The sequence below is a fragment of the Cupressus sempervirens genome, chromosome 8 (genome assembly GCF_028749045.1).
Source record: "Cupressus sempervirens isolate cs-2001-9-10 chromosome 8, ASM2874904v1, whole genome shotgun sequence".
NCBI classification, from domain to species: domain Eukaryota; kingdom Viridiplantae; phylum Streptophyta; class Pinopsida; order Cupressales; family Cupressaceae; genus Cupressus; species Cupressus sempervirens.
Window position 1 is genome coordinate 282,215,058 of NC_143125.1, and position 14,398 is coordinate 282,229,455.

Here is a 14,398-nt window from a genome sequence, read left to right on the forward strand (position 1 = left end):
CTAGTAAGAAGAACAAGATTAACACCTCCTACTTGCATCACCAACTCCGAGTCACATCCACAAAATCAGCATTTTAAGGAAAAAAAACACCATATTTTCACACTAGGGCATGTTAATTAACCCCTTATATCATCTAAGAAAATTATGAAACTTAGGAATCTTAATCTATCTACCCTTAGGAATTTCTCAAAAAATTTGTATATTTGGTTTTAAATATTTGTTGAACATACACCTTATGCCTCCTATAACTTTATAGAGGGTGTTTTCATTATTTAAAATATATTCCAATTGATTACTAGTTGGTTTGATTGGTTACAAGGTTAATATCAACATTTTCCAAAAAATTGCTAAAATTGCCAAAAAGTTGTTAGCAACTTTAATTACAAAATGTAATTGTTGCACTAACTCTTCCTAGAACTTAACCAAGTGGTTTTTGGTAACACATAGGACCTATATAAAGTGTAAAGACTCTTAAAGGACTTCTTGAGTTAACTTATTAACAAAATAAACAAAAGATAAAAAATCCTTAGGACTAAGGCAACTTGGATTTATAGGTGACTTCAAGTTCCTTGACCTTACAAACAAGGATTGCCTTATTTCCATAAAAAAAAATGACATGGTAAAAATGGGGTGTATGATCACCCCTTTACCTTCTATCACAAGTCTCCATCATTACATGAGATGGCATATCTAGTTACCACCTAGGTGCCTTGCACCACAAGTTTCAACATCAACTAAAATGGGGTCATAAAATCAAAATAAAATCCAATCTCCAAAAAGAGAGAGAGGTTATTGTAGGTGTCAGAAACAAAATCCTATAGCACCCAAAATTTCATCCATACCATGCATGAGCTTTGAGATAGGCCTTGTCAAAGATCACTATCCTATGGCATTAAGTGACTGTTAGGGTGAATTCGGTTCCATAATGAATGATTAGAGAGATTCACTAGTTGGCAACTTTGTACTAGCCAACACTACAAGTTTTAGCATCACCCGATATGGAGCCACAAAATCAAAAAAAAAATCCAATCTCTAGAAAGTGAGAGTGCTTATTGTAGGTGTTGGTAACATGATTTTATAACACTCAAAATTTTATCCATACCTCACATGAGCTTTGAGATATGCCCCGTTAAAGATCACTGGCCTGTCACATTTAATGACTCTTAGGTTCAATTTTATTTGGCATACGTAAGTACATTCAAATGATCAATAGGATGGGATGACATTGGGACTAGGGTTTTCTTGACTACTCAAAGCTAATAGAATAGACATTTTGATCCCACAATGAATAGTTAGAGAGATTCACTAGTTGGCAACTTTGTACTGGTTTGGTCAACACTACAAGTTTCAACATCACTCGAGATGGGGCCACAAAATTAAAATAGAATCTAATCTCAAAAAAGTGAGAGAGTTTGTTGTAGGTACCTACAACATGATCTTGTAGCACCTAGAATTTCATTCATACCTTCCATGAGCTCTGCGATATGCCCCATCAAAAATTGATGCCCTATGGTATTTAATGACTCTTAGAGTCAATTTAGTTTGGTATGCCCAAGAATGTTTGAGCGGTCAATAGGATGGGATGAGCTTGGGACTAGGATTTTCCTAGCCACTTGAAGCTAATAGAATAGATAGTTTTATCCCATGATGAATAGTTAAAGAGATTCACTAGTTGGCAACTTTATACTGACCAGCACTACAAGTTTCAACATTACCTAACATGGGGCCTCAAAATCAAAATGGAATCCAATCTCCAAAAAGTGATAGATATTATTGTAGGCGTCAAAAACATGATCTTGTAGCACCTAGAATTACATCCAGACCTTACACAAGCTCTGAGATATGCCTCGTCAAAGATCGCTACCCTATGGTATTTAATGACTCTTAGGGTCAATTTGGTTTGGCATGACCGAGAATGTTTGAGTGGTCAAAAGGATGGAACAAGCTTGGGACTAGGGTTTACTTAGCCACCTAGAGCTTACAAAATAGACAATTTGATCCCATGATGAATGGTTAGAGAGATTCACTAGTTGGTTATTTTGTACTAGCCAACACTACAAGTGTCAGCATTACCCGAGATGGGGCTGTAAAATCAAAATGAAATCCAATCTCCAAAAAGTGAGAAAGGTTATTGTAGGCATCACCAATAAAATCCTATAGCACCTAGAATTGCATCCGTACCTCACATGAGCTCTGAGATATGCCTTGTCAAAGATTGCTTCCCTATGGCATTTAATAGCTCTTAGGGTGAATTTGGTTTAGCTTTCACGAGAATGTTTGAGTGGTCAATGGGATGAGACGAGCTTGGGACTAGGGTTTACCCATCCACCTAGAGCTAATGGAACTGACATTTAGATCCCATGATGAATGGTTAGAGAGATTCACTCATTGGTGACTTTGTACTAGCCAACACTACAAGATTCAATATCACCCAAGATAAGGCCACAAAATCAAAATCGAATCATATCTTCAAAAAGTGAGAGAGGTTATTTTAGATGTCAAAAAAAATCCTGTAGCACCTAGAATTTTATCCATACCTCACATGAGATCTGAGATATACCCCATTAAAGATCATTGCCCTATGGCATTTAATGACTCTTAGGGTCAATTTGGTTTGGCATGCCTGAGAATGTTAGATATGGAAAAAAGTTGCTAATTAGGAAATTTTTTGGATTTTTAGAGTTTTTGGTCAAGATATGCTAGGATTGGGTTTTTTTAGTTGTTTTTTATAATTTGAAACCTTTTCAAAGTCATAGAAGTGAAATCTAGTGAACTTTGCAAAAGTTGCACTTTTTGCGCAAAATTGCAAAAGTTGTAAAAAAAAATGCAACTTGGTTGGAAAGGATTGTGAAATCTAACTAAAAAATTGCTAACCTTCTAAAATATTTTTCACATGCTCATATACCTAATCATGGGTAGTTACAATTTTCCAAACCTCCATTCGCAACTTTTTGCGAAAACTGCAAATGTTGCTCAAGCAAATTTGCAACATTTAAGCAATATGTTTTCTTTACATATTTTAGTCAAATATGTCCATCTAGGACTATTATAGAACCCTACTTAAGATTCCTAGAACCTATAAGATAACCAAATACCTTAGTTTCCCATTCCTAAAAGCTTTTAACCTATTGAGCAACAGTTGGCTCATTGAGCAACTTTTGACCAACCTAGGAATCTGAGTGTTTGCCCATGTTGGAAGCCTTCTAACTTTCCAAAATATTATTTCCCATGCTCAGATACCTAACCATGGGTAGTTATAAGTTCCCAAACTATCATTTTCAACTCTTTGCAAAAATTGCATAAGTTGCTTGAGCAACTTTTTGAGCAACTTTGCAACTTTTGAACAATTTTTGCTCTTTACATCTTTTGATCAAATGGGTCCATCTAGGACCATTCTAGGACCCTATTTGGGATTCTTAAGACCTATTAGGTAGCCAAATACCTTAGTTTCCCAAACCTAACAATATTTTACCAGATGATTCCACATTTTTGTAATTATATTCAATCCAATGAACCAATTAGACCTATTCTACATTTTAAAGTCTCAACTATTACCTCATGGTTTAACTCACAAACCTTCTGAAGAGTCTCATTATGTGGTTTCCTACTATATTTTATCAATTTTATATTTGACATGATAACAATGTTTGAATAATGAAAAATCCTCCTCTCTGTTTTCCAATCTTTGAATAACCACAAGTTAGGGTTCTTCATAGAATATCGCCTAAGCCATGTGCCGGTTACAACCACTGCACCTATATGGTACTCTAAAACTTCACCATCTATAATCGAGTAATCCAATTTTTTTTTTTGCTTGGGCACAATGACACAAATAATAATATGTCCCTTCTTCATTGTCTTCAAGTGCAATAACATCAAAAACATGGCCTGTAGTGATAAATGTACAAAATGTGGTCATTAATTCAACAAATGCTTAGGTAAAAGTTATAAAGTTACAAATTTATTATATATATATATATATAAACAGTACTAGGTTACACTAGATCAAACAAGTGGTCAAAGTCAATGGATGAATCCATCTCTACCATTTTTAGTGCTTCTAGGGGATGATAGGTGTCAATTGCGTCCAAAATCCATATATCCAATTTGTCCACCCATTCAGCTGACTCACACTCATCCCAATTTTCTTTTGCACATGATGAATAAGAGCATGAAATTTTTCATGTGTGGGTAGTCCATGAACTTGCATTAGAGCATCTAAAATAGTGCAACTCACTTGATCCTATTAGTGTGCAACAATCCTCATATGGTGCAATTCTAGTATTATCTATCAACCAAAACAATCTATGAACTATAGACACACCTTCCTTACCTGGACCCATTGTAGCGTTATGCCACTAGACAATGTATTTTGCATCTGTCAATGTTGCTCCATCTTTTTACTTTAGTTCTTCACAAGTAAGGCTCTTTTGATGCATGTACCTGCACCATGATGCTCTGCCTTTCCATGACCAGCCTCTATGAAATTCCACATATATTAAATTCTAGAAAACCTATGCATCTTGCTCAACCAATACAACATTCGTGCATTCTTGAATTGTGATGCACAATTGTCTAACGAAATGATGTGTTGGTAATATGGTATGCCCCTATTAGCCAAATCTCCATAGAATAGTTGAAAACAACCATGCACAAACTCCTTATAATGTGATCGATCATCACTAATGTAAAAATGGTACTCCCTCAATATCTTCTTGTCATCCTTTGTACTTGTAAGTGAATACATGAGTGTTATGTGAACAAATATAGAAAATTTTTGAGAAGTATAATACTTTTCTTGCACTTTATTTTGCGATTGTAGTGTGTAGTTCTCTATGAAGTCTACAACCAAAAAAATGGTATCTAGAGGAAATGTATCCTTGCACAACTTGAATTGCAAATCCGGCCATTGAGCTCTATGTGTATGCCTTGCATACTCATAAATAATATTTTCACAAAAAAATTTCACACACTCATACATTAGAATCTTTTCAATGACTAAATCACATCTTTTACCCTATTTCCCATCTTTTAGAGCATATATCATTGTCTTATATTTTCCTTAATCTACTATTTCATTTCCAATCACATGTCTACTATCCATATGTTCACAAGTCGATAAAAGCTGCAAACTACCACAAAATAAGCAGGTACCATCCAAGCTTGGTGCCTTTTAAAATTGTTGACCATCCCCTATTTCACATAGAATGTTGGATATTAATTCCCTTGAGCATCTAGGTGGCTCATTCATGTCACAATCCTAAAAAATAAACTTAGAATGCAAAAACACACATATATGCCTAAAAACATCAAAATGGTTAAAAAATTCAATATGTATCCTACAACAACAAGTTGTGTGTGTGTAATTTATATTAACATACAAATATTTACCCATCTCAAAAAATCTTTGACTTATTCAAATTTGAGGATACATACCAATAAATTTTTCAAAAAATTGTGCTTGAGATGAGTCCAAAAAATGTTTTAGATGTGGGGCATGATTTCTACTACCAATCCTCCTTCTTACAACATCTCTTTGATTAGGTTAAACATGCATGTTATTTTTCCAAAAATATTCAATCAATTATTTCAAAGCTTCAATAATTTCTTTATCCTTTTACGATAGTCTTTTGCTAAATTTTCATAACTCATTTTTTGTTGGATCTTCCAATCTCTCACTACTAGGGCTCTCCTTAGAGTACCTCTACTAATTTTCAATGTTTTTCTTGTCTTTCTTATGAGTCAAGCTTTCTTCATTTGGGTACTTACTATTATCAATGTAAGTATGCATCTTTTGATATTACTATCTTTGGTGTGTGATTTAGAACCCACTTTGTCATATGCAATCATTAGACTCTTTATAATAATTTTTTCATTTGAATCATCAATTGCTCTTAGCCCAAGAATCTTCATGATGGGACTAAATTTTAAATTCCTTATCATTTCAACAAATAATACGTAGTGACCTATAATATTTAATTCTTCAAATTATAATCTCCACATACAATTAACTTTTTTTTGAAAAGTGCGCTTGCTAATCTTGTCAGGCATTGATTTCAAAATGTTAGTATCAATATCAATCAAATATTTTGGTCTTCTAAAATGAATTCTAGAAGGTGTTATAATCTCTTCCATTCTCTCATCATTTTGAACATCAACATAAGGTTGAGTATTTTACATACCTTGAACCAAAGATGATGTACCTTTGCAATAAGATGCCAAAGATGGAATATCACCTACTTGAAATATTGATTTTTTGCCTTCAGCATGAAACGATGGAGGGTGTACATTGTTGGACGTAGAAATTAGCATCTCTTCAACATGAGATAATGATATGACTCCAACATTGAAAGATGGCATACTTCACAATTCAATTGTTTTCTTGAGCATAAGAGTCTCATTCGTTCTCTTTGTCTTTCCAATTCTTCCTCTATTTTTCTTTGTATTGGTGGTTCATGTTCCTCTTCGAAAGACAATTCTTCATTATTACATTACAATTATTTTTGTTCATGTAGTAGTTTCATTTTATCTCTTTTAATTTCCAAATCTCTCTCCCTCTCTTTGGTTGTTTGAGTTTTTGGTATTTCCCTTGGGATGATGATGATTTCTATATGTCAAATTATTCAAACATCTAAGTTAATTACAAATTTTAAAGAAAAAATCATTCAAATACATATACAAATTAAAATTATTTTAATGAATACACTTGATATATATTAAACAACTTTTCAAATTTCTAGGCATTTCCAAATAAAAATTTATTCAAAAATACAAATTTCAATGAATTCACTATAAATTAAACAACTTGTCAAATTATAATGAAACTTGTCTCTATAGTAACAAAGAATATTTGAAATGGACTACACTAACCTTTTCTATAGAAGGAATTGTTGGAAATATTATGATTGGCTAAGTTACTGAGAGGGGAGGGGTGAATCAGTAACCAATAAAACTTAATCCTTCATGTGTATTTCAATCTAATTTCATGCATGAGAAATTGAAAACATTAAAGCATACATAACATTGTTGACACACAATTTTGTGACCTAGAAACGTTTCAAATAGAAATTTAAACTGGGGTGGGGATGATAGCCACAACCTTTAGTATTGTAGTATAAAGTTGGCCTGTTAAGGCTTACAATGATGACTTCTAATGATCTACCCTATTAGGAGCAATAAGGACTACTAGGTCCACCTTGTAAAAGGATTTATAAACATACAATGAAGTATGCACTCAGTAAAGAGATTTTCAAAAGACTATTAAGTCTACCTTGTGAAAGGAATTGGCTGATCCACCTGTTAAGATGAAATAATAGGTAATCTCTGATCTACAGCTTGGTTTGCTAAATGAGATTCCTTTCAATGTAGTAATCACCTTGTTGTGATAGATAAATCTTTGCTACTCCTTATATTCTTATAGATTTTGTAATTCATTCTTCTCCTCTTCTCTACTTATTACATTACTTCCATACCATATATTGGATGTGATACAATACATTACATATATACCAATCCAATTACAAAATTACAAAGTCAGCCACAATACAAGTTTACACAAAAATCACAAACTAATCACTTCCAAGTAGTCTTGAACTCGGTCTACAAGTGTTGGTGACTCGATGAATACTGTGAAAATTGTCATATGAACTTAATCACTTGGTCCATATTGCATAGCTTGGTAAATCCTATCACTATGAGCTCAAAATAAACTAAGTCACTTGGGTAACACTAAGTGGTTGGGTTAACACTAGACTCACATCACATCAACTAAAAACTCAGTAAGCACTGCACAACTTAGTTTGTACTACAAAATTCTACATATAGTGAGATGCTTGATTTACACTGCTAATCATCACCATGGTAGTAACTGCTTGATATAAATTGAATATTGTCTCTTGGGCTCAGTAGCAACTATAGAGCTTGGTAGATACTGAAATTCTTGGTTAACACTATTAACTATACAATATGCTCATTAGACACTTACGATCTGAATAAGTGTAAATCACTAATAACAAACATGACTGAAATGTCAACAATCTCCCCCTTTGGCAATTAGTGACAAAAACACTTATTAATCAAAATTGAATTAAAAAATGTTCAAGAACATCTTTTATCAACCACCTTGTGTCTCTAACTTGATAGCAATTATTTTTGAGATTTTTCAAAATTGCTTTTGTAAGAGATGTACCTTTGAGTATATATACATGTATTATATATGATAATGCTGCCCCATACATAATATACAATATACTTTACATCTTTTCAGATTCTGATATATACATTTTCTCCTGTTTTCTATATACTCCTTATAATATCTTCTCCCCTTTTACACAATATACATCTTCTCCCCCTTTTTGACATTAATGCCAAAGATGTATGCTATATATACTATACAGTAATGCCAAAATGTGACAAGAAATATGCATGTACTTTAAAAATTAGCGCCATTGTCTTGTCCAAATTCTCTTGCAACACCTTGCATGTGTATAATGCAATTTGTACTTCTACTGATAGTTCTATCATGTGGTCTATGATAGAGAAGTTATTGTCATAGATGAGTGTTTTAGCATGTGCAATGTGTTTCTGCAATGCATCCATGTTTGGGAGAATCATTCTCAGAGTGTTTATCAATGTAACTCTTATTCTTGCTTCTTCTCTCAGCAATTTTGCTTGCAGATCAGTTAGGAATCTAATCTTTTTGAAGTGGGCAGAGCTGAAACTCTAGTCAAGTTGCAATTATTGTGCACTATCCTTCAAATCTTCATCAATTTTTAACAGTTTATCCCTTATTTCCATGGTGAAAGTTCAAATATCACAGAGTTTACTAAATAGTAAAGAAACATTATTGCAAGAGGTCTCCAGTAAGCCTAGAATAATAGATAATTCTACTTGATGTCTAGTAATTTGCTGAGTAATAAGTTCCGAAACTTTATTCTCAAATTTCTTCTTAGCTCTCTACAACAATTTTTCTTGTCCATTCCAATCTTCATTGAATTTCTAGACTACCTCTGCTAATTAATTCAAAATTCATTGTGAAGTATTGACCTCTATGTTTAGACCATCTGCAAGGATATTCTTTACATCTTCTATTATTTAAAATTCCTTGTTCCTTTCTTCTCTAAGCCTCTGTTGCTTAGCTTTCTTCTAAAGAATTTCTCCAAAAACATGCATTTTATTAGGATTGAGATTTAAGATGTCCCAATTAAGAATAACAATCTCCTCATCGAGATCTATGTCTTCTTCCTTCTCTTTTCCTTTTACCAAAAAAAATGTACTCGATTGACACTTGGTCTCAACTATCTTTGCACTTATTATTTGCATGCTAGGAAAGGAATTTTTTTTGGAAATAGTAGGACTAGTTTTAAAAGTAGATACTACACTTATTGTTGAAATACCAATAGTAGAAATACCTAGTGTAACCAAAATTGATGTAGAGGGAAGTGTTTTCTTCTTGGTAGATGAAGTGCTTGCCACTTCTATCAATGAAGTGTTGAGCTAGATAGGTGCAAGAATTGATTGAGTGCTTTTGTCTACAGTGTTTGACACAATCAATCCTCCTATACCTTTATCTGGGCTTGATGTTTTTAGTGCTTTTCTCAAAGAATGAGGAAGTGAGGCTATGACCACTACAACAATTTTCTCTGGGTCAGTCTCCTCAGTGTCTTGAATATCTAGTAAATCTTCTCTAGTAGCTTCCTATCCTTATTCCTCTTCCTCATCACTCTACTATCAAAATGTGTAACTTCTTCATCTTTTTCTTTCTCATTATCATCCTTGTCACTTACACTAACTACAAAATCACTTGGCTTGTGAAGAATATAAATATTCTTCCATGTGTTTATAGCATTCTTCACTACTACATGCTCAATGTCAATCAATAGTACAAGACAAGTATTGAATCTCAAGGTGAGTTTTTCTTCATTCTTCTTCAGAGATTCTTTTATCTCCTTCTCATTTAAACTCAGCATGGGTTGCCTCAGGGTCTTCTCATATATATCTTTGGCAGTTTTCATTGCATCCTCCCATCTTGGCTTGATCTTTTCCATTAGAACATTAAGAATCTATTGACCAAGTTGGTCTAGAGAATACTTCCATTTACCCATTTTAGTTATTATCAAGTCCTCTATTTCCTTTTTCTCTTCTATAGTCCTACTCTCATACTTTAGTGCTTTGAAATTAGTTATGTCAGATCCTGACTCTAAATCTTTCAACCTTTCCTGGAAGGTGAGTGGAGGCCTCTTAAATATTACATCTCCTCCTTCTTGATCCACTTTCTTCCTAGATGATCTTTTAGTAAACACAATAGTAGATGGTTTGACAGGTTTGGTAATAATTACCCTACCTTTCTTCTTCAATGTCTCTTCTTCCTCTGATTTTTCTTCATCCTCAATATCATCTCCTTTTCCTTCAATCAATAGAAGAGTGGAACTAGTTTTCAGTTTGGCAATTCTCTTCTTTCCTTTGTTGACTACCTAAGGAAGTTTGATTTCAAGTTATATTCTAGCCTTTGCCTCATCATAAGTGTTAAAGTATGTAGCTTTAGGATCAATAGGATCATTAATTAGTGCCTCAATTATGTCCTTGGTTTGATCTATGTTTACCTCATATCTAAGAGGTTTTACCCATACTATGCTTGGTTTAACTGCCTGAATATATACTTTGTCACTATAAACCATAACAAAAACATCATTTTTGTAATCATCAACTAGTTTCTTTGGTATTCTAAATCTATTATTCATCTTCTCTTTGAATGCATCAAAGTAATTATCCATAATACTTGCATAGTTCTCTACCATTTCAGCTATATACTCATTAATGTGATAAAGAATGGGTACATCTTTCCTCCATACTACTGTACCTTTAGATGGGAAAAACTTTTGAACATAGAAAAATAGACAAGTCAAAAGTGAACCAAACTTACAATGATTTTTCTTGGGAGTTCTTATACTCTCCATGTTCTTATTGAACTAGCTCAGCAACAACTCGACAAGGTCAAGTGATATGTTATCCTTGACCACTTTGAATACTAAATCCACTGCTTCGCATGACACATTATTAAGTTTTCCCAAACTGTAAATCTTGCGAGTGATGATATGTATTACAAATTTCAATTCCATGTCTATGACACTATTAATCTTCATTCCCCTTCCATCCCACTTGACAAGGGTTTTCTTCTCAAGTTTGACCCAACCTAGGGTTTTGGTCATTTTCATTTTTGCCAACATAGGAAGACCAGTGATCTTGTGAATCATCTTCTTGGTTATCAAAATAGGTTTTTCATCTCTTTCAAAGATTCATCCATCTCCAATGTTCCAATGTCCTGAATCACACACTTGAAATTTGAATGTATATCATTGATTAATAGCACCTTTGGTAGAATTTGTGACTAAGCTCCACTTAGATCTAGCGATTTTGTGATGGCAGGACTTATCTTAAAATGTAGTGCATTCCACTCCACTCCTCAAACTAACATAGCTGATCCTTTCTTTAATTTGCTGCTTGTGGATGCCATTTCTACTTAGTAGAGTTTTCAACAACATAGAAATCTTCAATAATTTGTTTGAATCACTTGAATGCTCTAGAATTCACTCTACACAGATAGCTCTCAAATATTCATAGTGAGAAATGACTTCGGTTTTACCCTTTTAATAAAATTCTCCTTTGGATTGCCATAAATTCTTTGGTACAATTTTTCACTCAAACAATAGACTATAATCCACTTCACTTGCTTTGAATGCTCAGTAGAGTCATTTTTGACTCGATAACCACACAAAACTTAGTTACTCCCAACCTTTCTTGGTAGGGTCTTCAACCCAACCATACTTAGTAAAGATTGACATCTTTTACTCAGTGATCCCTTTGCATCTTGAATGATGATTTGGATTTTTATTCTACTAAATAGAACTAATGTGAGATGTTTTCCTTAGAATCCTAGTTCTAGTTCTCTTTTGAGAAATCAAGTGGAAATGCTTGAGTCGCCCAATTCTTGAGTGACATCTTCATTAGTTCTTGGACTTGCATTCTCATTAGATTTTGAAATCCATTGTTGTCTCATCTTCTTTTTTATTTTATCAGCTTTTTCCTTCTTTTCATCTTCAATTCTTCCACTATTTATATAGTTCTTAGCAAGATGACCAAGTTCTATATAAATGAAACATCTTCTAGTAGTATCCCTTTTCCTCATGTGATGTTTCACACAATTCATTCCAATGTGTTCAAATTCTTCATAGTAATGACATCTCCACCAAGTGTTATAGCCCCAACCAAATATAGCTTTTATAATTTTCTCTACTGGGTTCAATATCTTAGTTTTTCATTCTGAGGATTTGTCCCATGCAACTTACATTTGTGACATTTTCCTTCAAATTTTGGTTTCTCTTTGCACTCATTAGCCCTATGACTATGTTGATTGAAATTGTAGCAATTTTCATTGAATTTAGCTTTCCCATTACTCCAACATTTGTTTCATGTATGACCTATCTTACCATAGTAACTACAAGTAGGTCTTTGATTCTTTTGAGCTCATTGCTTGCATGATTCACCTTCTTCTTTATATCCAATTCCTAATTTTCCCTTTTGTCTCAAATGATTTTTCTCATTCAACTAATTCATGTCTACTTGAGATTTCATCATCCTCTTATTGGTTTTCCTTTTAATATTTAGATCATTTTGTAATCTTTCATTCTCTTATCTTAGATTCACAATTTCCTCATTTGCATTGGTGAGGTGATCAATGAAGCCTACTTGTTGAAGGTATAGGTATTGAATTTCATTGTTCTTCCCTTCTATCTCTTCTTTTATCCTATTTTTCTCTTCCATGACTTCACATAATCTTACTAACTCAATTTCTTATTCTCTTTTTTAGTTTTTTTACTTCTTCTTGAAGTGAGCTATTCTTTTTCAATAATTCCTTGATTGTATCATTGGCTTCATCTAAATTACTTTCTGAATGAATCTCTTCAATTCTTTCTTTAATGTAGAGTTGATCATTCATCTAAATTTCAAGATCTTTTCTTTTTTTTAGGGATTGAGAGAGTTTCTACTTTTCTTTCTTGAGTTGTCCAATATCCAATTCCAAATCCAATTGTTGGATACAATTATTTAATTGTGTGTTGTCTTTGACATTACACAAATGTCATATCAATTATCAAATAGAGTCTACCAAATTTAGTTGGTCAGTAAAGAGAATTACAGAGTCTACCAAGCATTCTTATATTCTAAACTATGGAGACAATTTTTACCAAGCTCACTCAGGTGTCAAAGGATTATGAGACAAAAGTTAGTGTTAACCAAGCTCCAAAAGTTAACAAAGGAAAGTTAGTTTCTATTGAGCTCACAAGGTCAGTGAAGGAAGATTAGTTCTTACCGAGTTCACTCGATCTCCAAAGAATTTTGTAGAGTTCGTAGTATTTACTGAGGTTTAGTTGGTTAACATTGAAAATTCTTTCTGAAGTTGTGTTTACTAAGGTGGGTTAGCCAGTGAAGGATTTAATTATTTTAGAAAATAAAGCTTTATTTTTTTATGTAATGAATGTAGCCAACTGGTTTAATGATTATTGGTAATTGTAACTTGTAATTGTGTTGACTTGACAAATTTATAAGGTATAAATAAAAAGTCAAGTTGTGAATTCAAATGTATCAATGCGTGTGTAATGAGTGAGCATGTAAGTGTATTGATTATGAAGAAGGTGTGAGAAAATTTTGAAGAAGGATCAAATATCCTTGAGGAGCAATAAAGTTATATTCAATCAGAGAGGATCTAGTAAAGCAGAACAGAGATCTGTATCAACAATTCAGTTGCATCTCATTTAGGTCTACTCATTGTTACTTTCTCACCATTTTAGTAGTGATTTGTAAATCTCTTAACTGAGTTGGTTTATAGCCATTTTTTAAATCCTTTAACAAGGTGAAAATTCTATTGAATTATTCTAAAGTCCTCTAGCAAGGCCACTCCTAGCAGGGTGATTAAATCCTCTAACAAGGTCAACCTAATAGTGTGTTTTGTAACCTTTAACTAGGTTGGCTCCTAACAGAGCTCACTTGAAAAGAGTGAAAATCAGTAGCTAGTTACCTGGTGGTTTTTCCATGTTGGGTTTCCACATTAAATTTTGTGTCTCTTGTGTTCATGTTATTTCTTTTATGCATGCATGTCAAATCTCTATGAATACTTCATAAGTTAACAGTATATCTATAGAGTTATAACATTTTTTCTGTGTGGCTACCAAGTGATAGTAATAACTAATTTTAAGACATCTGAAGGATTTGTGGATTTATTTTTGTGGTAATTGATTCACACCCCTCCTCTCAGTTACTCTGTCTATATTTCCAACAATTGATATCAGAGCTTTGGGTACTTGCAAGAAGGATTTCAAGGATCTAAGCTAAAGGTCAGGATGTC